General features: G+C 37.1%; 1 protein-coding gene across 2 annotated transcripts in view; it reads right to left on the minus strand.

Annotated features, from left to right (window-relative positions):
* ASPP (Ankyrin-repeat, SH3-domain, and Proline-rich-region containing Protein) overlaps positions 1–26,976 on the minus strand; it is a 504,012-nt gene extending 477,036 nt beyond the window's left edge. For both annotated transcript variants that reach the window (XM_067775884.1, XM_067775874.1), the window contains exon 1: positions 26,652–26,976. The gene's annotated coding sequence lies outside the window, so the exon portion shown is untranslated. The remainder of the gene's footprint in view (positions 1–26,651) is intronic.
* Positions 26,977–27,179: the final 203 nt, after the last annotated feature.

The following is a 27,179-nucleotide window of genomic DNA, read 5'->3' on the forward strand; positions in this document are numbered from 1 at the left end:
ACGTGGAGCAGTGGCGCAGCAGAGCTTTGGCCTATGACGAGGTGTATAATTATATTGGGTAAGAAACTTTGTTCATATCTTTTGCTTGCTAATGCCAAGCTATTTTTAATTTTACCATGAATTTCATCCGTATTCGATGTAAATCGAACTCTTGGATTACTACCAGATTACTCTGCTCTTACAATTTTTACATCCTTCTGAGTTTATGCATGTATTATACACCCGAACTCCTGGTAAGCTAGGATCCATAAGAACAGATATAAGGTCATAAAAGAATAATTTTTTGTATGGGGCAACGGTAGACAGATATATACATATACATATTGAAAACGTGTCTAAGTCGCTTAGATACTGAGAGTATTTTGTGGATACTTTTGTCTCAAATCTCCAAGTACGCTTGATCCACTAGTAGTTAGTTAATAGTTTTCGTTTTCACGTCTCATTTCACGTCTAAGACTCCAGAAGCTAGAAGGGGTCGATTCATGTCGCAGCTAACTTTTCAAATATCAAGCCTATATGGTCTCCTTGTCACAGTGACATCGAGGTCAACGAGAAGCAGAAGAAATTGCCAAGTTACGGGCGATGCTGGAAGCTGAACGAGAGACATCATCCACTTACATAAATCAAAAGTAACATGCATAGCAGTTTTCAGCATATACCGGTATTTCAACTGGCGCTTCTCGGACACCTGCAAGATAACCAAGCAGACTTGGCCTATCTAGGATAGTAGGAACATAGACGACTTGCTAAATAGATCCATAATAGGATCACTGCCACAATCAAGGGAAACTTACCGCTTGGCCTGCAAGCTGATAGAATGGGCAGCGCAGAAACAGTCACGCACTTCATACGAAAATGCTCAGCTCTAGCACCAACTAGGTTTAAAACTATGGGCACATATATACTGTCAGAACTTCAGAAAGTTGCTAAATACACCGAAAACAATTTCAGCTATTTCATTGACCGAACCAAATGGTTTGATCCAAAACACGGCTTGCAAAATAGTTCCAGTAGAGAGTGCATTAAAAAGGAATCCCGTACGCTACTCCGGCTCGGGTCATTAGTATTCGAGCAACACAGCAACCACCTTACCAACCGTAATTCCAGAAGCCTTTCTTTGACAAAGTCGTAGTTTTGTTTAAACAAGGCCTATTTAAATGGTTATTTTTTATGAAACTAACGTTCCATCTAATTTTTCTGATTTAAGATAGGAGCACTTAAAATTATAATAAAGCATAGATGATAGATATGGTTTAGTAAAGCAGCAGATTTCTGGATGGCCGACACAATCTCTAGGTATTTTTCGCCTTGTTTATAACGTGCTCAGTGCTTTCACAATTCCAGGTGCAACGGCCGGGGATCGATTGAGAGTAGGCATTGGGAATCAGTATCATTAGTTATCGACTCTTAATAAGCCTATCTGTATTTACAAGAATTTGAAGCTGAAGATAATAGATCTCCAAAAATTGAAAGTGATTACCATTTCGCTCATGCAACAAGAGCAAAATGGTGCTATAGAATGAAGGCCCCTACTAAAGATAGAATTCATCTGAGGTTTGTAGATTACTACACGTATGTAAGTCGCGCAGCCTATCATCTAGAATTACTAAAATCATGGAGGCCTGGTCGCACCTGATACCCTTCTATATACGCCACTGCCGTCGAGTCAGTAAAACTGATTTGGACACTCGCTTTAAGTAATTTTTGTTATACTCAGCTGAGCAGAGCTCACAGAGATATTAATTTTGTTCGCATAACAGTAATCCGTAACGGCATAAACTAATCGAGATAGATATAGACTTCTATATATCAAAATGATCTGGGCGAAAAAAGAAATTCATTTAGCCATGTCCGTCCGTCCCTCTGTCCGTTAATACGATAACTTGAGTAAATTTTGAGGTATCCTGATGAAATGTGGTATGTAAGTTCCTGGGCACTCATCTCAGATCGCTATATAAAATGAACGAAATCGGATTATAACCACGCCCACTTTTTCGATATCGAAAATTTCGAAAAACGGAAAAAGTGCGATAATTCATTGCCAAAGACGCGTAAAGCGATGAAGCTTGGTAGGTGGGTTGACCCTATGACGCAATATAGAAAATTAGTAAAATTTTGGACAATGGGCGTGGTACCGCCCACCAATAAGGTAATTTAAAAGTTTTGCAAGCTGTAATTTGGCAGCCGTTGAAGATATCATGATGAAATTTGGCAGGAGCGTTACTACTATTACTATATATGTGCTAAATAAAAATTAGCAAAATTGGATGAAGAACACGCCCACTATAAAAAAATATTTAAAAGTCAGATTTTAACAAAAAAATTGACTATCTTTACAGTATATAAGTAAATTATATCAACATTCAACTCCAGTAATGATATGGTGCAACAAAATACAAAAATAAAAGAAAATTTCAATATGGGCGTGGCTCCGGCCTTTTATATTTAATTTGTCTAGAATACTTTTAATGCCATAAGTCGAACAAAAATTTATCAATCCTTGTACAATAGGGTATAGATTCTATAACGATAATTGTGTTCTGTAAAATGGGCGAGATCGGTTGAAACCACGCCCAGTTTTCATACACAGTGGATCGCCTGCCCTTCTTCTCGGCCGTTAACACGATAACTTGAGCAAAACTCGATATAGCTTTACTAAACTTAGTTCATGTACTTACCAATGCTCACTTTATCTTGGTATAAAAAATGGCCGAATTCCGACCATGACCACGCCCACTTTTTCGATATGGAAATTACGAAAAATAACAAAAATGCCATAATTCCATACCAAATATGAAAAAATGGATAAAACATGGTAATTGGATTGGTTTGTTGACGAAAAATATAACTTTAGAAAAAACTTTGTAAAATGGGTGTAACACCTACCATATTAAGTAGAAGAAAATAAAAAAGTTCTGCAGGGCGAAATCCAAAATCCTTGGATTCTTGGCAGGAATAATTTTCGTGGTATTACATATATAAATAAATTAGCGGTACCCGACAGATGATGTTCTGGGTCACCCTGGTCCACATTTTGGTCGATATCTCGAAAACGCTTTCACATATGCAACTAAAGGCCACTCTATTTTAAACCCTCATTAATACCTTTAATTTGATACCCATATCGTGCAAACACATTCTAGAGTCACCCCTGGTCCACCTTTATGGCGATATATCGAAAAAGCGTCCACCTATAGAACTAAGGCCCGCTCCGTTTTAAAATACTCACTAACACCTTTCATTTGATACCCATATCGTACAAGCAAATTGTAGAGTAAGCCCTGGTCCACCTTTATGGCGATATCCCTAAATGGCGTCCACCCATAGAACTATGGCCCTCTTAAAATACTTTTGAATACCTTCCATTTGATACACATGGCATAAAAACACATTCCAGGGTTACCCTAAGTTCATTTTCCTACATAGTGATTTTCCCTTATTTTGTCTCCAAAGCTCTAGGCTGAGTATGTAATGTTCGGTTACACCCGAACTTAGCCTTCCTTACTTGTTCTTATTTAATTTTTTTTTTCTTTCATTTACCAACTGCAGCCATTTATATTGTTATTATTATTTTTATCGTTGCTTGTTGATGTTGTATAAATGTATGCGATTTGTGACCAACAATGCTGAGTAAAGTAAAATCACTTAAATTGAAGCGAAATGTGAAAGAGAAACAGATAAAGCTCAAAGTCATAGAGAACAACATAATAACGAACTTTGTTGCTTGAATTTTTATAAACAACGCAAAACAAATTTAACAAACAAACAAGTAAGGAAGGCTAAGTTCGGGTGTAACCGAACATTACATACTCAGCTGAGAGCTTTGGAGACAAAATAATGGAAAATCACCATTTAGCAAAATGAACCTAGGGTAACCCTGGAATGTGTTTGTATGACATGGGTTTCAAATGGAAGGTATTAAAGAGTATTTTAAAAGGGAGTGGGCCATAGTTCTATAGGTGGACGCAATTTCGGGATATCGCCATAAAGGTGGACCAGAAGTCACTCTAGAATGTGTTTGTACGATATGGGTATCAAATTAAAGGTATTAGTGAGGGGTTTAAAATAGCGTGGCCTTTAGTTACATATGTGAAGGCGTTTTCGAGATATCGACCAAAATGTGGACCAGGGTGACCCAAAACATCTTCTGTCGGGTAGCGCTTATTTATTTATATATGTCATACCACGAACAGTATTCCTGCCAAGATTCCAAGGGCTTTTTATTTCGCCCTGCAGAACTTTTTCGTTTTCTTCTACTTAATATGGTAGGTGTCACACCCATTTTACAATGTTTTTTCTAAAGTTATATTTTGCGTCAATAAACCAATCCAATTACCATGTTTCATCTCTTTTTTCATATTTGGTACAGAATTATGGCATTTTTTCATTTTTCGTAATTTTCGATATCGGAAAAGTGGACGTGGTCATAGTCGGATTTCGGCCATATTTTATTCCAGGATAAAGTGACTTCAGATAAATGCGTGAACTAAGTTTAGTTAAGATATATCGTTTTTTGCGCAAGTTATCGTGTTAACGGCCGAGCGGAAGGACAGACGGTCGACTGTGTATAAAACTTGGCGTGGCTTCAAGCGATTTCACCCATTTTCACAGAAAAGAGTTATCGTCATAGAATCTATGTCCCTACCAAATTATACAAGGATTGGTAAATTTTTCGACTTATGGCTTTAAAAGTATTGTAGATGAATTAAATGAAAAAGGGCGGAGTAACGCCCATTTTGAAATTTTCTTTTATCTTTGTATTTTTTTGCACCATATCATTACTGGAGTCGAATGTTGACATAATTTACTTTTATACTGTAAAGATATTAAATTTTTTGTTAAAATTTGACTTAAAAGAAAATTTTTTTTTTAAAGTGGGCGTGTTCGTCATCCGATTTTGCAAGTTTTTATTTAGCACACATATAGTAATAGGAGTAACGTGCCTACCAAATTTCATCATGATATCTTCAACGACTGCCAAATTACAGCTTGCAAAACTTTTAAATTACCTTCTTTTAAAAGTGGGCGGTGCCACGCCCATTGTCCAAAATTTTTCAAGTTTTCTATTTTGCGTCATAAGGTCAACGCACCTACCAAGTTTCATCGCTTTATCCCTCGTTGGTAATGAATTATCGCACTTTTTCGGTTTTTCGAAACTTTCGATATCGAAAAAGTGAGCGTGGTTGTAGTCCGATTTCGTTCATTTTAAATAGCGATCTGAGATGAGCGCCCAGGAACCTACATACTAAATTTCATCAAGATACCCCAAAATTTACTCAAGTTATCGTGTTTACAGACGGACGGATATGGCTAAATGAATCTCTTTTTTCACTCAGATCATTTTGATATATAGAAGTCTATATCTATCTCGATTAGTTTATGCCGTTCCGGATTACCGTTATGCGAACAAAGTTAATATACTCTGTGAGCTCTGCTCAGCTGAGTATAAAAAGAAATCCACAAACCTTACAATGAAAGCCAGTCGACGATAGTGGTGAGTGGAGCAACAATGGGAGATCGACAGTTGCAACAACAATAACCGGTATGTGCAGCCCATTGAAAAGCAACAGTTGGGAGCGCTAACGACTACATAAACGAAACTGCGCTGCCACTAATTGGTATTAATTAGAGATGGGCACGATAAGATGAAACTATTTTTTTTTATACTCCGGATGGAAACGGCAAATTTCGAAAGCTGTGTCGATCATTAACTCTATCGTTTGACATATCCTTATTACCTCTGCGTGCTCTGAATTGTTATTGGAAATGCTAACGGCTTGTTATCGATAATAACTGTTATCGACGAGTTTTCGGTTTGAGTAAAAATTATGTATAAATATATTTGTTATCGGTTTGTTATCGGATTGTTTGCAAAGGGTAAAAAACTTGTTATCGATAACAGACATTATCCAAAAAATTTCGAATTTTTATCAAAAAGCTGCGAGTTTTTTCAACTTGTTATCAATTACAATAATATCTAGATAACAAACTACTTTTCGGTAAAAAAAATCTATAATTTTTGACAACTAATCGATAATATTACGTTATCATTTCGATAACAAACCGAAATCTTCGATAAGAAGTCTATGACTTTTCAATAACAAATCGGAAGTTCTTCGATAACAAATCTTTATTTTTTTGATAAAAAGTCTATAACTTTTCGGCAAAAAATCGATGACTCGTCCAACGATCCAACCATCAATCACCTTACATATACTGATGTGTCCATAGTGTTACCAAAACACTCTTGGAATAACACCCTAATGGATAAACCTTATTTAGAAACACTACTTATAATCTTGAAAAGCTCCGTTTTTTCAACAAAAGCAGGGATTATTCCAGAAACCAATCCTATTGTTGCTTCGAGAACTGGAAAGTATGAAACGCCTTTTAGCCGAAACCATAACGTCCAAAATAGGCTTAATATCTTTCTCCTGAAGTCCTGTCCAGCATACTTGTCAGTGTGATCTAACTAGTGAGGTAGCCCTTACGAAGTGCTTGGAAATTTAGGGATTTTCCCATATACCGGCGAGTTTAGCGATACAAATAACAATAATGAGGTTCAGGACGTAAGGGTTAGAAATAGAAAAGGACTCGGGACTCATTATTTAAATACGCTCCCATCCCTAATACGAATACATACAACGAAAGCACTTCTGTACGAAGCATCACTATAAATAATACAAGCAACAATGTTGTACTAACGCGAGCAGCACATTCCTATGCCGACTCCAACTGAGACATAGACTTGACTATGGAATACACGAGTCAATAAAATTGGCAGGGCAATAACTGAGCAATAAGCTTGTTGATGATTGGAGCTATTTGGAGTTTTTCATATTTTAGTGTTGTTTTTCCGAAGCTTAATATATTGTTGCTCCACAAGTAGTTCGATATTGCCGCCAACGATTTTATCTTGCTTCCTCTTCTACTTTGTTCTTCAAGTACAGTGATAAGTAATGAAAAAGAGACGGAATCTCGTTATTAGTTCTGTGGTCTCCTTTTACATGGGACTTAGGCGGTTGTTTATGACCACAGAATTGTAGTTGTATAATATTTTTTAATAATCTCCATAAAATCGCCATCTATTTATGTATATCAATAGGTGATTGTTCATCTAATAAATATTTTAAAAGTTAACATAATTCGATATTTTTCACTGAAAGAGAAACAAAAATAAATTGGGGTTACACTAATTTTGCGCTGATGGCTTCAAATATGCTCGGAAAGTTTGCCAAAACTACACCCACGCCACTGATGTCCTGGTCAAAGGAAAGGCTTATATTACATACAGGAAGCAGAATGGCCGGGGCAAGGCAAAAGGACGATAGGGCCTTTCGACTTCTACTACAGTGGCCAAACCAACAAAAGCACATTTGGAAGTCTACTGCGGTTCACAGGTGTGATGATAAGACTCCTCCTCCTCTTTGGCCTTACAGTCGGAAAATTGCGTCTCCACGATGTAACATCTCCCAACGGGTCGAAGCTGATTGACTTCGCCGCAGCTCGAAATATGGTCATATGCAGTAGCAACTTTGTTGTCTCCTGATCGGATGACACAAAATCAAACCGATTACATGGTGATCGACGGCAGGCATACTCCCAGTGGCCTGGATGTGCACAATCTACGACGTCCAACTATCGACTCGGACTACTACCTACTACCTTGTGGCAGCCGAGATACGAGCTGCACGATGAGGAGTGCTGCGCTCCCTTGAAAAATAAAACATGCTGCCTAAACTGTCACGTTGACTACTGGCGCGGCAACGCGTGGTTAATTGAAACATTATTGTCACGCGAAGAAGGAAGGTAAAGGTCTATTTAGAAGGAAAGAACGTTAGACAGTACGGCGTGATTGCGAGAAGCTTCAGTTGTCGGCTGCTAGGAATATTACCCGAAAATTCTTCCCAAAAATCCTGGGGAAGACCGGGCCGATTCTGCTGGAATGTAATGGCGACCTGGTAACAGATATACTGAGTGTGCTTAAAGACAAATTGAAAAAGAGCATGCTAACTATGTAAAATATTTTGGGATGAGCACATGCCTCCGGATTGGAGTTAAGTGTACTTCCCCCAATCCACAAGAAAGTCGATAGGTCAAACCACGCCAATTACTGTGGAATAAGCCTACTTATTGTCGCGTTTCAGTTTCTATCTACCGAACTGTGCGATAGACTGAAGCCCATAGTCAACAAACTGATTGGACCTTATCAGTGCGGGTTCATACCGGTTAAATCTAGTACCGACCATGACCGTTTCATGATGCGTCAGATCCTGCAGGAGACTGACGATAAGAGAATCGAAACTCACCTTCTTTTTGTCGACTTCAAAGTAGCCTTTGACAGCGCGAAAAGAAGTTGTTTGTATACTGGCATGTCTTAATTTAAGTTCCCTGCAAAAGAAATAAGGCTTGAGCAACACCACCAGTGAGGATTGGGGGTACCACTCTCTCTCTCCCAGCCACCCGGAAACAAAAAGCGCTTTAGACAAGGTCATTACTTTCGTGCCATTTTTTTAACCCGACGCAGTAGAAGATTGTTCTACACTGTGATGGCACGTCCATTATAAGAGCGTACAATTGCTGTCGTATGTTGATATAATAAACATTATTGGTCTTAGCAAACGCCCTGTGAGTTCTGTTCACTCCAAACTAGAAAAAGAAGCAGAAAAGATGGGTTTGATGGTCATAAAGCAAATATTCAGCGCACATATGCCAGCCATAATTTCGAAGTTGTAAAGGACTGCGTTTCTCTTTGAATCACTTATCATACCTGTCATACTATATGCTGTAGAAGAATGAGGCGGTTCTAGGAGTATTCGAGAGAAAAGTTTTTCGAAAAATATATATTGTTGGTGCTGTGGCAGTGGTCTCTACTCGTCGGCGACAGTGAGTATAGAAGAAGGTTTAATGGAGCGAAATACTCAGAAAACTAACACTGAAACTTTAATATATTTTGGAATCGATTCGAGTGAACTTATAATACTGAATTGCAAGTCACCTCATGAGAGTTCACAATTCCAAAAAAGGTATCCCTTTTATTGTACGTCCCTGTATATGCTTCAACTTATTCATTCTATTCTTCATCCTCTTATATTTCTAGTCAGCAAAGATTTTGGTGTTTTCGCATAGCGATAGAAAAATGGAGTGGAACGTTTTGCTAACTCGTCTACACAAACACACCTACCCACACATATAGGTAGCCAAACATATTTGGAGCATAAACGATTGTTGTACATAAATGAAATTCAAGTCACCAACTTTTACAACAATAACAATACAAAATTTATGATACTCAGCTATTTGGCGACGAGTTTTCTTTCGCGTTGAATAGCCGTTTCAGTGCTTGCTATTCAAGATTTGTTATACGATATCACATCACCAATGTTGATGGTGAAGTTAATCACACAAGCGGCAGCTGTCAAGCAATCAACCAAAAATATGTGCATATGTATGTATGTATGCAGGTATGTATTTTTTATGAAGGCAAAACAGCAACATAACCAGGCTAACCAACGGGAGCAATGAACCCAAGGCATCAAGGCGTCGCTTATACATATGTTTATATGTATATGTGATATCGCATGGACATCTCATCAAATGCATAGAATTATTAGTCAATGGCATCATGTGTCCAGCTAAAATTTAATAAAAATTTAAATAGTGTCATTCACATGCGAGTATTGCAACTTTGAATATATGTACATATGGGGTATTCCATCCCATTTCGACCAATTTTGAACCCGACCCCTTTAGAATTGGCTGAAAGTTTTTCTTCTTTTTCTAGCTTACGAAAGACGTTTTTCAGAATTTTTTCATCTAACTCAAAAAAAGTTATGAATTTTTAAAAAAAACACCGTTTTTGTTTTCAAAATGCTATAACTTTTTCAAAAATTGACCGTTTGGGATTTTTTTTTTTAATTTGTTTTTAAATGTACTTTTCGGATAAAATACAAAAAAAAATTTAAAGTTTTTTTTTTAATTTTTCAGTTTTTCGAGATTTTTTGAATTTCGCCATTTTTTTTCTCGTAAAAAAATTCAATCAATTCTGCAATCATCCCCACTAATCCCGGAGTGGGCCGATTTTTTTTATATTTTTTTTTATTTAATTGTAAAAAAAAATTTCAAAAATTAAATTTTTTTTTATATAACAAAAAATGTAAGAAAATGATTTTTAAGTATTCTTTTCTTTATATATTATGGTAATCTACGATTAAAATAACCAGGATTAATGAAGGACACAGTAAACATGTAAGTTTTCTAAAAATAATGTAACAAATTACCATAATATATAAAGAAAAGAATACTTAAAAATCATTTTCTTACATTTTTTTGTTATATAAATAAAATTGATAAAAAAAAATTTTTATTTTTGCACATTTAAAAACAAATTAAAAAAAAAAGAAGATCCCAAACGGTCAATTTTTGAAAAAGTTATAGCATTTTGAAAACAAAAACGCTGTTTTTTTTTTTAAATTCATAACTTTTTTGAGTTGGATGAAAAAAATTGAAAAAATTCTGAAAAACGCCTTTCGTAAGCTAGAAAAAGAAGAAAAACTTTCAGCCAATTCTAAAGGGGTCGGGTTCAAAATTGGTCGAAATGGGATGGAATACCCCATATGTGAAAATATGCAAGCTTTCCTTCTAGTCAGGGACGTAGTAAATTTTCAATTAAGAAAAAAATATCATTTCGGAACTATTTCGTGATCAAATCACGCTCGCTTCAGGAACGGCTCACGGCTGTTTCCGGATCATTTCAGGATCGATTCGTCGCCATTTCACGATAATTACGGAACTACTTCGTGATCAGTTTCAGGACTGTTTTCGGGAATATTTCGGTATAATTTTGAGATAATCTCAGTACTATTTTGGGATCACTTTGGGACCATTTGCAGATTCTTAACGTTACTGTTGGAGGCCCGTTTCGATGATGATCAAATGTATGCATAGAAAGGAATATAATTTTACCCAAAATGGTCCTAGAATAGTCTTTTATCAACCCCGACAGTGTCCGAAACAGTTCTAAATTGAACCTTATACAGTCCCAAAACAAATCTTAAATGATCCTGGCATAGAGCCGAAAACAATACTGGTATGATTTCTAAATAGTCCCGAGATTATCCTGTAGAAGTCCCGATCGATAACGAACACTAATACGGAATGAAACTCATGGGTGAGGGAGCACCTCACGAGCTCTTCTCGATAATTGTTTACTCCAACATTTCTACTTAAAAAAGCGGAAGTAAAGGCTCAAAATTGTTATTATTTTATTATTAAGCTTCGACGCACTGCGTCCTTTATTTAGATCTATTGTGCATGATCTTTTGGACTATTACTGTATATGGGGCATTCAATTTATTTAGGTACCTCTTCAGGCTTTTTACTTCATATAATGAGGGGATACAAAGTCACGCCATCTACCTGGGGGAGTTACTGCCTTGCCAGAGAGACGCATCCGTAAAGAAAGTGAACCCTCGTTTTACTCGCCAGCTCACAAAAATTACAGCTTTGTGTATAGGATAGATTAAACTAACCAAGGTGATATCGTAGACGACAGTTGCTTTTATAGTACCCAGTGAGGAATCCTAGGTCCCCTCTGCTGAGATTTTCTTAGTTCCATTGCTTCACAGCTACCTATGGTTTTCATAGTGTGTGCTTTGTGAGTCCACAGAAGAGGTATTTACCATGATGTTTATCCCCTGGTTGGCTGGGTACTCTGCCTGTTCATTACTTACATGTGCCTGATGCCCGGGAAACTATTCTACAAAAAAATTTTGTTTTTAGCTCCAAGATCTTTTAGGACTCCGATGTATTCATCCATTAACTTAGAATTAGTTTCGTAATACTGTAAGACACTCAATGCTACCTGGCTGTCTGACATATAGAGCATACTTCTCTTCGAGGATAAGCCTCTCCGTAGACATTCTCTACCACAAACTTCCCATTGGTATAGAAATCGGAAGTTTGTCGCATAAATACCTGCTCTAATATTTTTGTCATCAAACTTCAATCCATCCGTGAACCACACTTCTGAGCCAGGTTCAGTATGTGCATTCCTTGTTTCCCAAAGACTTCTGTTGAAAATAGACTCCTCAAACTTTCTTGGGATTTCGTATCACGTAGTTGCAGTATGGGATTTCTGATAAATTTTCTTATTACCTTATTATGGCCTGCCATGTTTTCGATGGCTTAGTGCAGTAAGTGTTGTCCCTTTCTCTATTAGAGTAGAGAAAGGAGATGTTCCCATTAGGACACTAAGTGCATATAGTCGATGAAACTGAATTCGATATTGAATAGTTTTAAAGTAGCCAGCTGAAGTCCCGGTGACCAAGTGCCTACTGATCGGTAATAATCCCTCCTGCATATATTATACATATAGTAAATTGTTAAATAAGTTAAGGATTTAGCATATAAAGATTTTTTTTTTTTTTATTTTGTTACGAGTTAAGATAGGATAGGACAGTTTTCCTTATAGTAAAATGTGAATCCGTTATATCAAATGAATTCGAGTGAGAGTTAAAATCATAACACAAACACTGGAAAGGTTTATTTAATTCGAAATGAGTTCTACACTGCCTCAAAAGAAGAGGTTTGTAATGTCTTGACGCTCGTGATGGGACATTGAAGTTTACTTCGTTCAAAAGAAAGGGGCTAGAAATTAGTCCATTCAGTAGTTTAGCCATAAATAATACTCCTAGCATTTCTCTACGGCTAGCGAGAGTTGGAAGATTGATAAGCCTTAACCGACTAGTATAAGGTGGAAGATTATATGCAAAGTCCCAATGAAAATTCCTTAAAGAAAAAAGTAAAAATTGCTTCTGTATTGACTCAAGCCTATCTGCATGAACTTGATATCGCGGATTCCAGACTACTGATCCGTATTCTAGTATCGGCCTAACTAATGTGGTAAAAAGGGATTTGGTTACATAAGGGTCACTAAATTCTTTAGACCATCTCTTAACGAATGATAGAACACTTCTAGCCTTATTGGCAGTAGTCATAATATGAAGGTTGAAACTAAGTTTAGCATCCATCGTTAGTCCCAAGTCAACAAAATAATTTACTGATGCAAGACAAAAATTATGAATTACGTAAGAGGCTGCTGGCAAAGATCTCCGAGAGAAGCACATGAACTTACATTTATTGATGTTCAGCGGCATTGAATTCGCGTTGCACCAAGCAACTAAGCAGTTTAAATCCGCTTGAAGCAATGGACGTTCTTCAATAGACTCATAAGACCTAAAAAGTTTTACATCATCAGCATACATTAAAATTTTGGAATATTTTATTATGGTGCAGATATCATTAATAAATAGCAAGAACAGAATTGGACCGAGATGACTGCCCTGTGGGACGCCAGAGGGAACATTAATGACCTCTGAAAGAGTATTCTTAAAAATTACTTGTTGCGTTCTACCGCAGAGATAAGAAGATATCCACTGAGTGAGACCTGGTTGGAAACCAAGTCGATCCAGCTTGTGGATAAGCAATGAATGGGAAACTTTGTCAAATGCTTTACTGAAATCAGTGTAAATAACATCGGTGTGAAGATTTTCTCTAAATCCATTAGAAACATGCGTTGTGAATTCAAGTAGGTTGGTAATGGTAGATTGGTCTCTACAGAATCCATGGTGAGAGTTTGCAATCAATGCAGAAATGGAAAATGTTAGCTGATTAGTAACAATGGCTTCAAACACCTTTGGGATGGCAGACAATTTTGCAATTCCTCGATAATTTTCTACACATGACCTACTGCCGTTTTTGTGGAGGGGTATTAGAAAAGATTCCTTCCAAGCAAAAGGAAAAACTCCATGTTTTAGGGACATGTTGAATAAATCAGTTAGGGGCAGATAAATGTGTTCTGCACATCTTTTGAGAAAACATGTGGGAATTAGATCAGGACCGTATTTATAAGATTCCTTCAAAGAAGTTAAATATGTAAGAACCTCTTCTAGAGATATTGATGGAATATTAATTGCGTTAAGTGAGTCAAGTTCATACGGGTATTCACTATACAAAGAAATTAATTCAGCGGAATAGTTAGATTTGAAAAATTGTGCAAATAAATTAGCAATAACTTGATCGTCGCTAGAGAAATCATCACGGTATTTCATACCAGAAGGAAAGCCTTTAACCCTACGTTTAGAGTTCACGAAATTATAGAAAGCTTTCGGATTGCAAGTTATTTTCTTTTTCATGGCACAGAGATAGGTATTGTAACACTTTTTATTTAATTCAAAATATTTATGACGCAATATAGAGTACTTCAAGTAGTCGGAGTGTGACCCCGTCTTCTTGTACAGCTTGAAGGAACGCGTTTTTTTGTTTTTTAAAGATTTCAGTTCTTTGGTGTACCATATTTGGACTAGTTCAGTGAAAACACGTTTACGCTTAGGTACATGTCTGTCCAGAATAGCGTGAATGACGGCGTTGAAGTCAGAAACGTTTTTGTCAATATCTGCACCGTATTTGGGCCAAACTATTGTAGATAAAATTTGGTTGAGTTTATTAAAATTAGCCTACGCAAATTCGAATCTAAAACTAGAGTCGTTTTCTGTGGTAGTGCAACTCCGAGAACTTTCTTTCAATTCGTAAACTATTTCCAGCGAAGGATGGTAAGGATCCTCAGGTACAGTAAGAGGTTCACCCCTCCTAAGAATGGATTTTGATGTATCATCAACAAATACCAGATCAAGTACCCTCCCGTACATGTTTGGAACCATATTTATCTGTCTTAGGCAAAGTTTAGTTATTTCTGCTAAAAAGTCGATGCTGGAGAATTTTGAAGAAACCGGTACAATACCATGGTCGGATGTGGTCCATGATACGTGCGGAAGATTAAAATCACCCAAGACAATTATCGAGTCAATAGGCTTCAACAATGAACTGATATCTTTCAGCAACGAAATATGGTTCATATACACCGAGGGATCTGAAGATGGTGGGATATAGCAAATGGCAATATAGGTAAAACCTATTCCCAGCTGGGTTCTAATGCACTTAAATTCCGTAGCTTCAATAACAGGTAAATTTACCTCAGCGGAAGGTATAGAAGAATGTACCGCGAGCAAAACTCCACCTCCAACTCTGTTCAAGCGGTCATTTCTATATATTTGGTAATCATTGCAAAGAATCTCCGAATTAAAAATATGAGGCTTTAACCAAGTTTCAGTAAAAGCGATGATATTGTAATTACAGTTAAATGACCTCAAGTATAGATCAGTTAGTTTTGTGTTTAGGCCTCTTACATTTTGATAAAATATATTAAGGACAGGTTTAATATTTAGTTTTTTGCAGCATTATTGGTTTGAGGAACGGTAGCAAGATTACGAATATTAACGTTGCGTCTATGCTCGAATTCGCGTACAAAGGCTCCGGGTGGCCAAAATGAATTATTCAAAATTGTTTCAAAATGTTGCTCTGATACGTCAATCCTAAATGACGAAATTTGACCCTACATGTATACGCCCATGTCAACATGCTACCATGTTCGCTTTTCATCCCATCTGGTTGGCCTTCAAATCGTCCATCCATCCATTTTTACCACCAGCAGTTAATTTATTGGAACTGAATAAATTTATAAGCCAGCGCACGCTATCGTACTTATATATCCTCTCATCTATTTAGCTGACAATTTAGCCAAGCAAACCCCACAGCGAACATTCACATAGAGTTGTCTTTCCCGCCATTCAGCCAGTTAGTCACAGTCAACCAGCTTTATGCAGCCTACTTACTTAAACTCGCACATATTTCTGTTGTGGTCCACAATCATCAAATGAATTGGCTAGTGAATGTGTCGCCGCTAATCAATAGCTAACAGACAAGATGGCCAACCGCCATTACTACGCATTCTCTATGATTACTTTTAAGCTCTAACCCATAGACACACACTCACACACACATACACATCCCTGCAAAAATCGCGAGTACTCCATGCTTGCATGTATGGAGTACTCGCTATGGACCAACCGAGTACTCCAAAATTAACCACAATTCATACAAAAAATATGGTCCAATTAACATTGCGATGTCCTAGGACTGGACCATATACTCCAGCTTCGCATTACATCAGAGTAATCCATGGAGTACCCACAGTCCAATAAACATCGTGTAGTGATTACAATTGTTAAAAACGAGCAATGATCGGCTTACAATGTGTTCGTATAGAAAAATGAGTTGGTCCATTGCTGCATTACAGTGGAGTATAATGGTAAGTACTCCAGTGGACCACATGATCCAACGATTTTTGCAGGGATGCAAACGTATTGTTTTGTTAGTTATTTAAACATTTGTGAAATGACCGGATGAATAACGGATGGGCGGATGAACAAATAGGTAGTTGGCGGTTGGTGGTTGACGATCGACGCTCGATTGGTTTCTTGTTATGTTTTGTTGAACGAACGGATGCTTTTACAATAAAAATGTGCATTTATTGTGGTAGGCAGGTGACGAGGCGTCTAATATAATTTCGCATTATTGGAAAGGCGAGCAGAAAAAATTAAAGATAGTAGGGGATGGTAGAAGCAGAATAAATGAGCCAACTTTCACATAGATGAGAAACGAGCTTATGCTGGTTTACATTTATGAAAAAGGGGAGCGCAAATGTGGGCATAAGCTTCCGATTTCTCTGAGGGAAATAGTTCCTGATAAAGATAACTTCAACCTTGGGTAAGGACTTATGAAATTCGACTACTTAGTTATAAGCCCAGCTTTGTTCTTGCTAATTTATAGCAGCCGCCAACATGTGGGTAGTTTTAAGGCCAACTTATCTGAAACAACCTCAGTCAGCAGGATTAATATACTGCAGCGATAAACCGCATTACTTATATCAGGGAAACAACCCTGCAAACTAGCAAACGCTCTAGAGAATATGCTTAACTTTCTCCCAATAGATAATGGCATAGGAAGCTCCAGCCGAGCTGTAATGTGGTTAAACTGAATGCATCCCTGCCCTAAAACGGCCTCAGATTTGATCACACCACTATTCTGGGCACCATTCCAGAGAGTTTTCATCGCCTAGATTCTACTCATTCGAACCTTCCCTTTGAAAAGTTTTCTCTTAGAATCTCAGAGAGACACGAGTGGAATGATATATCCACTCTATACCCAAAACCCCAGACGTTTTCACGGATGGCTACAAATTTAGTGGCGATGTGTACAGTAGTATCCACTCAAAAGTTCTTTCGCTCTTCTTAAGTATTAGGCTACCGAGCCATTGCACCCTCTTTCAAGCAAAAAGAATAACCACAAAGAGGCTGCTGGATGGCTATCATCTAAAAATCCAACGTCCGTTGCAATCTCGACCGACAGCCAAGCAGCGTTCAAAGCTTTTTAAGGCAGGGGAACTTCGTCAAAGGTTGCAATAAATTGCAGACAATCGCTTAACACCGAGAGGATGTGCACCACAAATACGATGTGGGTCCCGGGTCACAGTGTCGTACCTGGGAACTGTGTTGCTGATAAACTAGCGAGGAGAGCCACTGAAAAAAAAATCCTCATGTCTGTATTTATGTTAGATGAGCATCGTAACCCATTTACGAGGTGTTTCGACAAATTTGGCCTCGCATAAAAGAGATTCGGACACGATTTCTTATCATTCAGAATTGTCTTCCATGAGTTTCATTGATAGGGATATTAACTGGCCACTGTCAGATGGGAATACGTGGCGTACATATGGAAATCCCAACGAGTAACTTCTGTCGAAGCTAAAGGAATGAGAAGGAAATAGAAAGTGTTGAAATTTCTTAAGCAAATGCACAGCTCTACCTAGCATATGCAGGGAAGGTCTGAATAAACACATAATTGGCTCTTTATCAGAGTTGGCTTATCCTGCGCTACATTTGACGGACAAAGTGGTTCATATTTGTAAAATATATTTAAGGGGAGAAGGTTCTAAGCTCATTCAGTATTTCACCAGTGAACCAGCTGGTCAAAGTGTGCCCCACGACCTTGCCGGGGACACCCCCTATAAACTAAATAAACCTAAATTATATGAGTACAATCAGTATAGGATAAGCTGCCAAAAAATGAATTTTTCTAATTTCTTGATGTCGTCTCCCTCACTCTATCAACTTATTTACATTTCAATACCTTCATTCCTATCCTTCGTCTCCCTTCTCTCTCCCAATCCGCCCCTCTTAACTCTCTTCTTACCCTATCTCTACCACACCTTTTCTCCTTCCCCTACTTTCCGAACCACTTTATTCCCTCTCCAACTACCAATATATCTAGTACTCCATATCAAACGTACAATCCCACACTATCTTCTGCAATGAAAGGATCGTTATACCAAACCACTCTTGGAATTGGAACATATTCACACAGAGCAATGGCCTGATCCCAAATGTTATAACCGAAGTAAAAAAATTTGGGGTTATATAACCTATTGTGCGGTGAGGCACACCAATTGGGATAATGTCTCTTTTGAGCCGAAAAAAAAAAAAAAACAGCAACTGATATTGTTTGTGGGCTCTTTTTTGTGAAAGACCTTAGTACAAAAAAAAAACCTTCGGGGAGTGTTTTTATCGTTGAAACAACAACATCAACGAGCATCACTACTTACGGATTGAATCAAAAACCCCACAACAGAACAGTACCCGTAGCGATAGACTTATCAAAAGTTTTTGATATAGTCAACCATGGCGTTACTGCAAGACTTGGACGGGTCCGCCCTTCCTTCTCAACTGGTGGACCGCAAATTATCTGCATAGCCGTCAGGCATGAGCGCAATACAGGAACGTAACATCTAAACCAAGTAGAATTAAAAAAGATGTACCACTGGTTGGTGTCCCGTCCCTGCTTTTTTTACCTTCTATATACAGAATGCTTGTATTTTACGCCTATAGCTACACGATAATGGCTACAGGTTCTGCCCCAACCATTAATGAGCTATGCAATAAAATAAACGACTATCGCTTCTTCGCCTCACGAAAACTGACATTATCACCGACCAAATCCACGGCGATCTTATTAACAACATGGACATGGCAAACGTCGACCTTATTGATCATCAACGTCGATCGCATTACACTACCGATTGTCTTACTGACTTTCGGTCAGGATCTACAGTTTGGCGAGCATGCATCCGCAATTGTACCTAAAGTTCAGGTTGAACTGCACGGTCAATAAAGCCCTCGTATTGACTAAATGTGTCCATCAATCCTCAATTTTCTTTCCATCAACACTTGGGGTAAAGATAAAGATACGCTCATCACCGTTCACAAAGCAATTGGCAGGCCGTTTGCGTGCCACGTGTCTCCGATATGGTCGCCGAGCATAGGGGTTACTCACAGGAAGAAACTACAGGCCTGTCAAAACTCCGCTCTCAGAAGTGATACGGGTTGTCCTCTTATGCCACTAGAACACCATTTACACAGTGAGGTGAGAGTGCTCCCCATAAGAGAGAGAAATTAAATGCTGAACAAACAGCTTCTGCTGAACACCCAGAAACCTGTGCATCCCGACCCGCATCTGTGGAAGAGGCGCTGCCGCCCTGGGACTTTAGAAGTCATAACCGCAAACATTATGCCGAAAACCGTATTGAGAACACAGCCATGTAAGAAAAAAGAGCAAAAAAAGGTCCTTAGAGAAATACACCAAAACGCGTCGGACCTCTATGCGTGGAATTGTCCGGCGAAGCACGTTCTTAAAGTCATATACGCTAAACTCGCCGTAGAGGAAAGCAAGCTCCCCAGGGAGATGCGCGTCACTCTAGCTCAACTTGGATCTGGATAATTTAACAGGTTAAACTCTTACCTACATATACGGAATCAACCGCCCCATACATAATTTATGTATGTCCTGCTTGTAACGTGTCGCTACATGACACTAACCTTTTTTTTAATTGCAATGTGGAGCAAACGCTTATAACACCCCTTTCTCTCTGGTCCACCCCTGTTGAAAAAGCAAGTTAGAGGTTATTGATGACAATTTGTGAGAAGTCACACTATTGAAAGGGGCGAAGCACTGCTACAACAACATCAACAACAACAGCAGCATCATCACTACTTTCTATTTAGTAACGGTTATCTAACCGTAGTTCCAGCTTCCATAATTATAAAAATAACTTAAATTTTGCAATAAGCTGGAATTATTACAGAAAATATTGAATTAGTCAACATTCAAGACGACACAGATCGGTCAGCTGTAACGCCACTACACAGAAACTTCATCTTAAATTGGATAAATAAAAAGCTTGCTCGTATCATTGCGACATTCAAAAGTGGACAGTAAAGCCGCGCAATTAAGCGCAATAACACACAGAGCCACTCACAATGAAACCCAGCGAGCTTGTGATGGCGGTAATGATTACCAGTTAGCTCCGCGGCTTGCGGCGCACAGCTCGTATTTCGTAAAAAAAAAAACTAAAAAAATAAAAAATATATAAACAATGGAGTTTTGTGGAAGTACTATGTATGTATGGGTGTTTATAATATCGTAGAAAAGTAGTAAAAATCATGTTTATACCGTTTTCTTAACCCCACCGTAGCGGTTTGAAGTTGATTTTTCAAGAGCAAATCTCGATATGTAATCCATTGCGCTGCGCTAGCGCTACCTTAACAGTATATATACATACGAATATACATACCAAGTGAACGATGGCAGTACTGATGTTGATGGGTTTAGATGAAAGGGGCCAAAAGCGTACCGACTTATTTGAGTTTAGTTAAGTGAAAAGCGTTCGATTGATGGCCGCACAGATCGATGAAATACAATGCACATAAGCGCTTTTAGTCTTTGCTTTGGAAATTTTGCGGACCGCAGTATTGATATATATGTATGTACACAAACAAAGCTGGCACGACAGCTGCAATTTTGGCGGAGCTAATGGTGGCGGATGGAACTACGATTTTATCACTGCTTTTATTTATTTTTTCCACATTTACTACGAAACAATTGAACGCAGATATAATTACCCTGCAAGAAATCATACGATTAATCCCTAAAGAGATTGGTCTCCTATTGATCTATTTTGCCTCCATTTGGTCATAATTGATCCCCTTTAGTCCCTTTCTGGTACAGTTGGGTTTAGTTAGTTTGAAATCAATGGAGCCCAATTTAAGAAATATGAAAAAAAAAAACGCCGCGAAATTTGTAAAATAAAAAAGATTACAGGTGATTGAATTATTTAAGAAAAATGCGGAACCCTATATCGAACCTAAATTACAAGGACTTAACGACTACGCCGGAGTTAGGGTTTCCTTTTCGGAGAATATTTTTTATTCCATTTGAAAAGCGGGCAAACAATTTACATCAAATAGATTTGCTGGCTTGGCAAACCCTTTGATTTTGTGGCATTGGTCGCATAATCCTTTGCGACTCATATCGGATTCATCGTAGACTAATCGCATTTTTTGCATGGTATATGTTAGTTGACTTTAAGTGTAAATGTGTTTGTAGGTTTTTATTAGCGGTTTGCGGAAGTTGTTGCAAGGAAGTAAGCAATATTAAATTGATTTGTAATTGTCTTTCAAAGTTGTATTTGTAGCTCACATTTATTGTTTTATTTTATTACACTCATTAACAAACAAAACTTATTGGTCTGCATCTATAAACCAAACGACCATTGATGCTGTTGTTGTTTTTGTAGCGATAAAGGCACTTCCCGACTGTTCTGGGGAGTGTTAACAATGTTGATAGACCTTATATGGAACATCTCGGAAACGATATGACCACATTAAACCTTCTACGCCATCCCGCTCCTCCCACTAGTTCCATAATGAACTTGGGGTCGCCAAAGAAATAGAATTCAGCACGGGTGCCAAAGAAATGGAACACTAAGACTCCAACTGTCCCCGAGAGGATGAGTGATATGGTAAAGCCGTCACATTGGTTGATCGTATCAGTTCTTTTCTGACTACTGAAAGTTGGAGGTTTGTAGAAAGGGGGATTTTGAGCTTAATGCACAAGATAATGCGGGAAGAACTAAGTAAGCTCTTTCTTAACTTTGATTTGGCGGGGTTGGGCAATGTTTGAAGATGATATCTTGCGAAAATCGCGAGATTGCTGTGGCTGGAGGAAATTGTCCCAAACCTCCAAAGGCAAGGCACGAACGCGTGATTTGCGGTAGTGGACAGAGCGAGGGTCTCCACGATACTAAAAATTAAAGAACGGATACAATGCGTGCTGTACTCGGAGGATATTCTGCGACTTCTGCAGATTCAGAACCCTAATATACCGACACAAGATTGATAGGTACTTACTGTATCTCGGCCTAGAGAGGAGGTAGTGCTGCTACATCTTCCAAATAAACAATCAGACGGAGGATATATTGTACAAGCAAATTGGCAGCATGTTCTGAGGCACAGAACTCAGAAAAGAAGCCTCAAGAATAACAATTCTAACAAGCTTGAAGCGGGCGAAGTTGAAGTGGATCTTGAAAGCCTTGAAACAAGGGCAAGAAAAAGACGTAGACGTAACCACGAAGATGTTGAAGGAGGACAAACAGCCCAATATTGGTGAGAGTCTTACCGATAAAGCTCTTACACAGTAAAGTAGAGTCGAGCGAACTCCTGTTAACTCTTGAAAAAGTAACGAATTTTTCGAAAATACTATTGTCTTTTTTCCTTTGCTATTTTTCGATTTTGAATTTCCTTTATTTCCTTTCTTCTCCTTTGCTTTCGTATCCTTTCCTTCGCTTTTCTTTCCCCATCTTTTCCTTTCCTTACTCGTCCCTTCCTTTTTTCCTTTCCTTGCCTTTCCTTTCCTTGCGTTTCCCTTTCTTTTCCTTGCTTTCATTTCTATCTTCTCATTTTTTTACTTTATTATTTTTTTTTAAATTTAAATTTATTTTTTTTTTCTATTCTTTTTTTTTATTTTATATTATTTAGTTTAATTGTATTTTATTTTTTGTGTTTTAGTTTATATGATTTTCTTCTAGTTTATCTTATATTTATTTACTTTTTATTTTACATTATTTTAATTTCATTTCATCCTTTAATTGATTTATTTTTTTTTTTTTTATCCCAGTTTATTTAATTTATTCTGTGTTTATCTTTTAAGTTTTTTATCTTATTAAATCTTATTTTTTATTTAGTTGATTTTATTCTAGTTTATTTAATTTTTTTCTTTGTGTTTCTGTTTTTAGTTTTTTATCTTATTTAATCTTATTTTGTTTTATTTATTTTTTGTTTAGTTTGTTTTATTCCAGTTTTTTTTTTTTTATATTTTCATTTACTTTCCATTTTAATTTATTTATTTTTTTAATTCTAGTTTACTTTCTTTTTTTTATTATAACAACTTTTGTTGTTATATCGGTTTACTGACTTATAAGATCGCGGGTTCGAATCGAACTTAAGGCCTAACAATAATTAGTTTATCTTACTATTGTTATCATACATTTTATCTTAAATGAAAAAATTGTGTAAATTAGAATACAAGAAAGAAAAAATTAACCAACTGCCAAAGTTCGTTGTATAGATCCATTTCGGGAACAGCTTAATTCCTTTATCGGCAACGTTTAGGCGCCGCTGCTATAACCATTCGGCTTTTATTAAATTTTGAATTAAATCTTTGCAGTTTTGTACCACAGTAAATTTTGGTTTCACAAACTATAATTTATAGGTCTTTCAAAGTTGACATTGACTTTCAACAATTTTTTTTCCGAAGGGAGTTTTATCTTTCCTCAAAAACCACTGCATAGAGTTTAATGCTACTTTCGCCGTTGTGAAACCAGAGCTCTAATTTAAAGTTAGGGGTTCATTTTAATACGGTATATCACTAGGGTCTAGACACCAAAATTTGAACCTGGGTAACCCTAGAATGTGTTTGCACCAGAGAACAGCAAAAATCGAACACAACAAGGTTCGATTACATTCGGCAACATGATCGTGTTCAATGATCCAACTTGCTTAAATGAACATAATCGGCATTGATTTAAAATCAACCAACTTATTACATGCGTGAATATAATCAATTCAGGCGTTTGCCTCAACAGCGATTACATTCATCGGAATGAAAAGGCAAATATTAAAACTCGATGCATCTGAATATTTGCATGATTCTTCTGCCCTTACGTCACGGCGACAAGCTGCATATAAATATACATATAAACATAGCTTACTATTCTTTTTGTTTGCCGAACTAAACGATACTAATTCTCGTGCTTTGATTTTATTATCCGCTTGCTTTCGTTTGATCAATGCAATCGTACGCAAAACCTGTTCGGTCATTCGATCGCAATCCCCTGCAAAAATCGTTGGATCATGTTGTCCACTTGTGTCATACTGGAGTGAGTACTTACCATTATACTCCACTGTAGTGCAGCAATGGACCAACCCATGTTTCTACACGAACATATTGTAAGCCGATCATTGATCGTTTTTAACGATTGTAATCACTATACGATGTTTATTGGGCTGTGTTGCCATGTGGGTACTCCAAGGATTACTCTGATGTGATGCTGAGCTGGAGTATATGGTCCAGTCCTAGGACATCGCAATGTTAATTGGACCATATTTTTTGTATGAATTGTGGTTAATTTTGGAGCGCTCGCTTGGTCCATATCGAGTACTCCATACATTCATGCATGGAGTACTCGCGATTTTTGCAGGGTCATTCTAACGGAGTCTGGTAAAGACAGATGCTGAGTTTATTCAATTATGAGATTATTCAATTATGAGTTTATTCGTATGATTGAATGTGAATGCAAGTTTTAGTTTTTGATTAAATCAAGAAAATTGTGATTTTTGCAGTTCTCTGGTTTGCACAATATTGATATCAGACGAAAGCTCTTGAACGAAGGCTTAACCCTCCGATTAGCGGTGAATAAATTCAACACATCTTGGTGTTGTCGTCTGGCCAGACGAAATTTTACACTTTGAACTTTATCCACAAATTTTTGAATTTTTATATAAATTTTGAAGAAAACTCGTCGCACACTGTGATACGTTTGAATTTTTATTGATACATTTTGAAATTAATTGGATCAATGGGGTTTTATAAGCTTTAAAATATGTTCGTCTAGCCAGACGACAACGCTAAAAAGTGACATAATCAACTTTGGTACAAAAAAACAGATAAAATAAATAAAAAAATATCGATTTCGGAATTATTACAAAGACCGCTTTTCATGATCGGATGGGTAGCACTAAAGTTATTCACGAAAATAAAGCCTTCTCGTCTGGCCAGACGCCACAATCTATCGCAGGGTTAAGAACAGTGTGACTTCGAGATATAGACGAAAAAGTGTATCAGAGGTACCTCTGGATATATTTTCTCCAAATATGTATCAAAAAAGGTATCGACGGGGATATTAACTTATGATATCCTATATTTCAATATCTTAATTTTTTCAAAAAGTATTCACCTAAATATGGGCCAGAGGTAACCATAGACCATAATGCCTGTGGCTGTGGTGCTGATGAAATAGTTTTCATACCCCGCAATGCGAATTATGAGAGACCTATAAATTGTACTTTGTGAGACTAAAATTTCCTGGACTTCATTCCTACATAAAAAAATTCAGACAATTCCAAATCAAAAGTTGAAAATTTTCGTAAATTTTCAGGAACTTTAAAATTTGTTACGAAAACGTTTTCGATATTGGTTTGCGTAGTTTCACTTACAAAATTCATAGAAGTTTAATCTTGAAATATAGAAAATAAAAGAAAAATTGAATTCGCGAATTTTTAAAAGAAGGCCAGTGCTATTTTATGGTACGCTTCTCTATACAAATAAATTTATTTTTTATTTTTTGTTTATTTGTGTTGAATTCAATATTTTGTTTTTCTTGTTCATATTATTATGTTTTGTTCATCGCTTGCTTCTTTGACTCGTTTTCTGCGCATTTATTTAAATTTTTTAAACATTTTTTGTTTTCCATTTGTTTTGCGGTTTCTTTTGCGCGTTTGTTATTTTTACTGTATTTTTTGTTTTATTTTCTTATTTTTTTGTTATTCTGTATTGCTGTTATTTATAGGTTCAAGCGACGTCACTTTTTTAGCATTGGTAACCGCCATAGCAACCCGCAACACAAGCGCAGTTTACGGCACACACACAACTAGAATTTGTCAACCCATACAGCTATGCATAGACATACACAAACACATACACAACTAACCAAAGGAATGTACATTTATTAGCCACACACTGGAATTTCTTGTAACTATGCACATTGAGGTATAAAATTATTTATTTCTTGAGGCCCTTTTAATATTTTTAAATTGAAAAGCTTTAAATTTGTTATATTATTGACCCATTTCAATATTTATTTTAAAAGACTTTAAGGGCCATTCACATGGCATGTAGTTACCTATAATGGTATGTACCTGCATTCCAGCTATTTTATTTCGAATTTTTTATTAACACATACATACATACTTATATGTAAGCATATGCAAGTACATCTTTGTGCATTTTAATAGCCTTTTTCACCGCTTTTCTCAGGTTTGTCAATTACCAAAAAAAAAAAAAAAAAATTTAAAAGAAAAAACTCGTTTAACCGCACTGCGTCATTGAGCAACCGTTGAGTTTAGAAACGTTAAATCTTTACATGCATACATATGTATGTACCTTCATACATAACACGTCTCAGCGGCTTTTAAGATTTTTAAACAACATTTTTAGAAATTTTTTCGTTTCTCTTCATGAAAAGTGTCCGCTTCCTCAACTCCAACTCCACTTGAAACTATAACTCCACTTTGTTAGCTCATTACCTTTCTTCAATTAAATGCGCGGCGTCTTACGTCTAAACATCGCTTTGGATCACCAAAGTAATATATGTATGGACGTATGTACGTTGAATTTTATATACACACATATACACATAAAAGTTTCTTATACAGAAACACACACAGCATTACACATGAAGACCACAAGCAGGCCTGCCTCAAAAACTAACAAAAAAAAACAAAAACAATCACAACAACAAACTAGTAACGCGCGCGCACACGCTTTATTTAAATTTCAACCGCTCTTCGAAAAACACGTCCGCAAACAGGTAAAAGCGCTGCAAAACTATTTGAGCCGCATTATGTTTTTAGTGAGCTCACCGCCAGCAAGAGTCAAGGTACCATAAGCAATCAACCAACATACCATTCAGCCAAATCAGCGAAAGCACTCAGCGGGTTGTGTACCTGTTTGTGTTTTCATGAGTGTTTGAAGAGGAAGTTGCGCCACTCAATTTTACACAAACACACACAAGTAATCAAGTGCTCTCAACAAACAATAATTGTTACCAAAAT

This window comes from Eurosta solidaginis, chromosome 3 (assembly GCF_040869045.1).
Source record: "Eurosta solidaginis isolate ZX-2024a chromosome 3, ASM4086904v1, whole genome shotgun sequence".
NCBI lineage: Eukaryota > Metazoa > Arthropoda > Insecta > Diptera > Tephritidae > Eurosta > Eurosta solidaginis.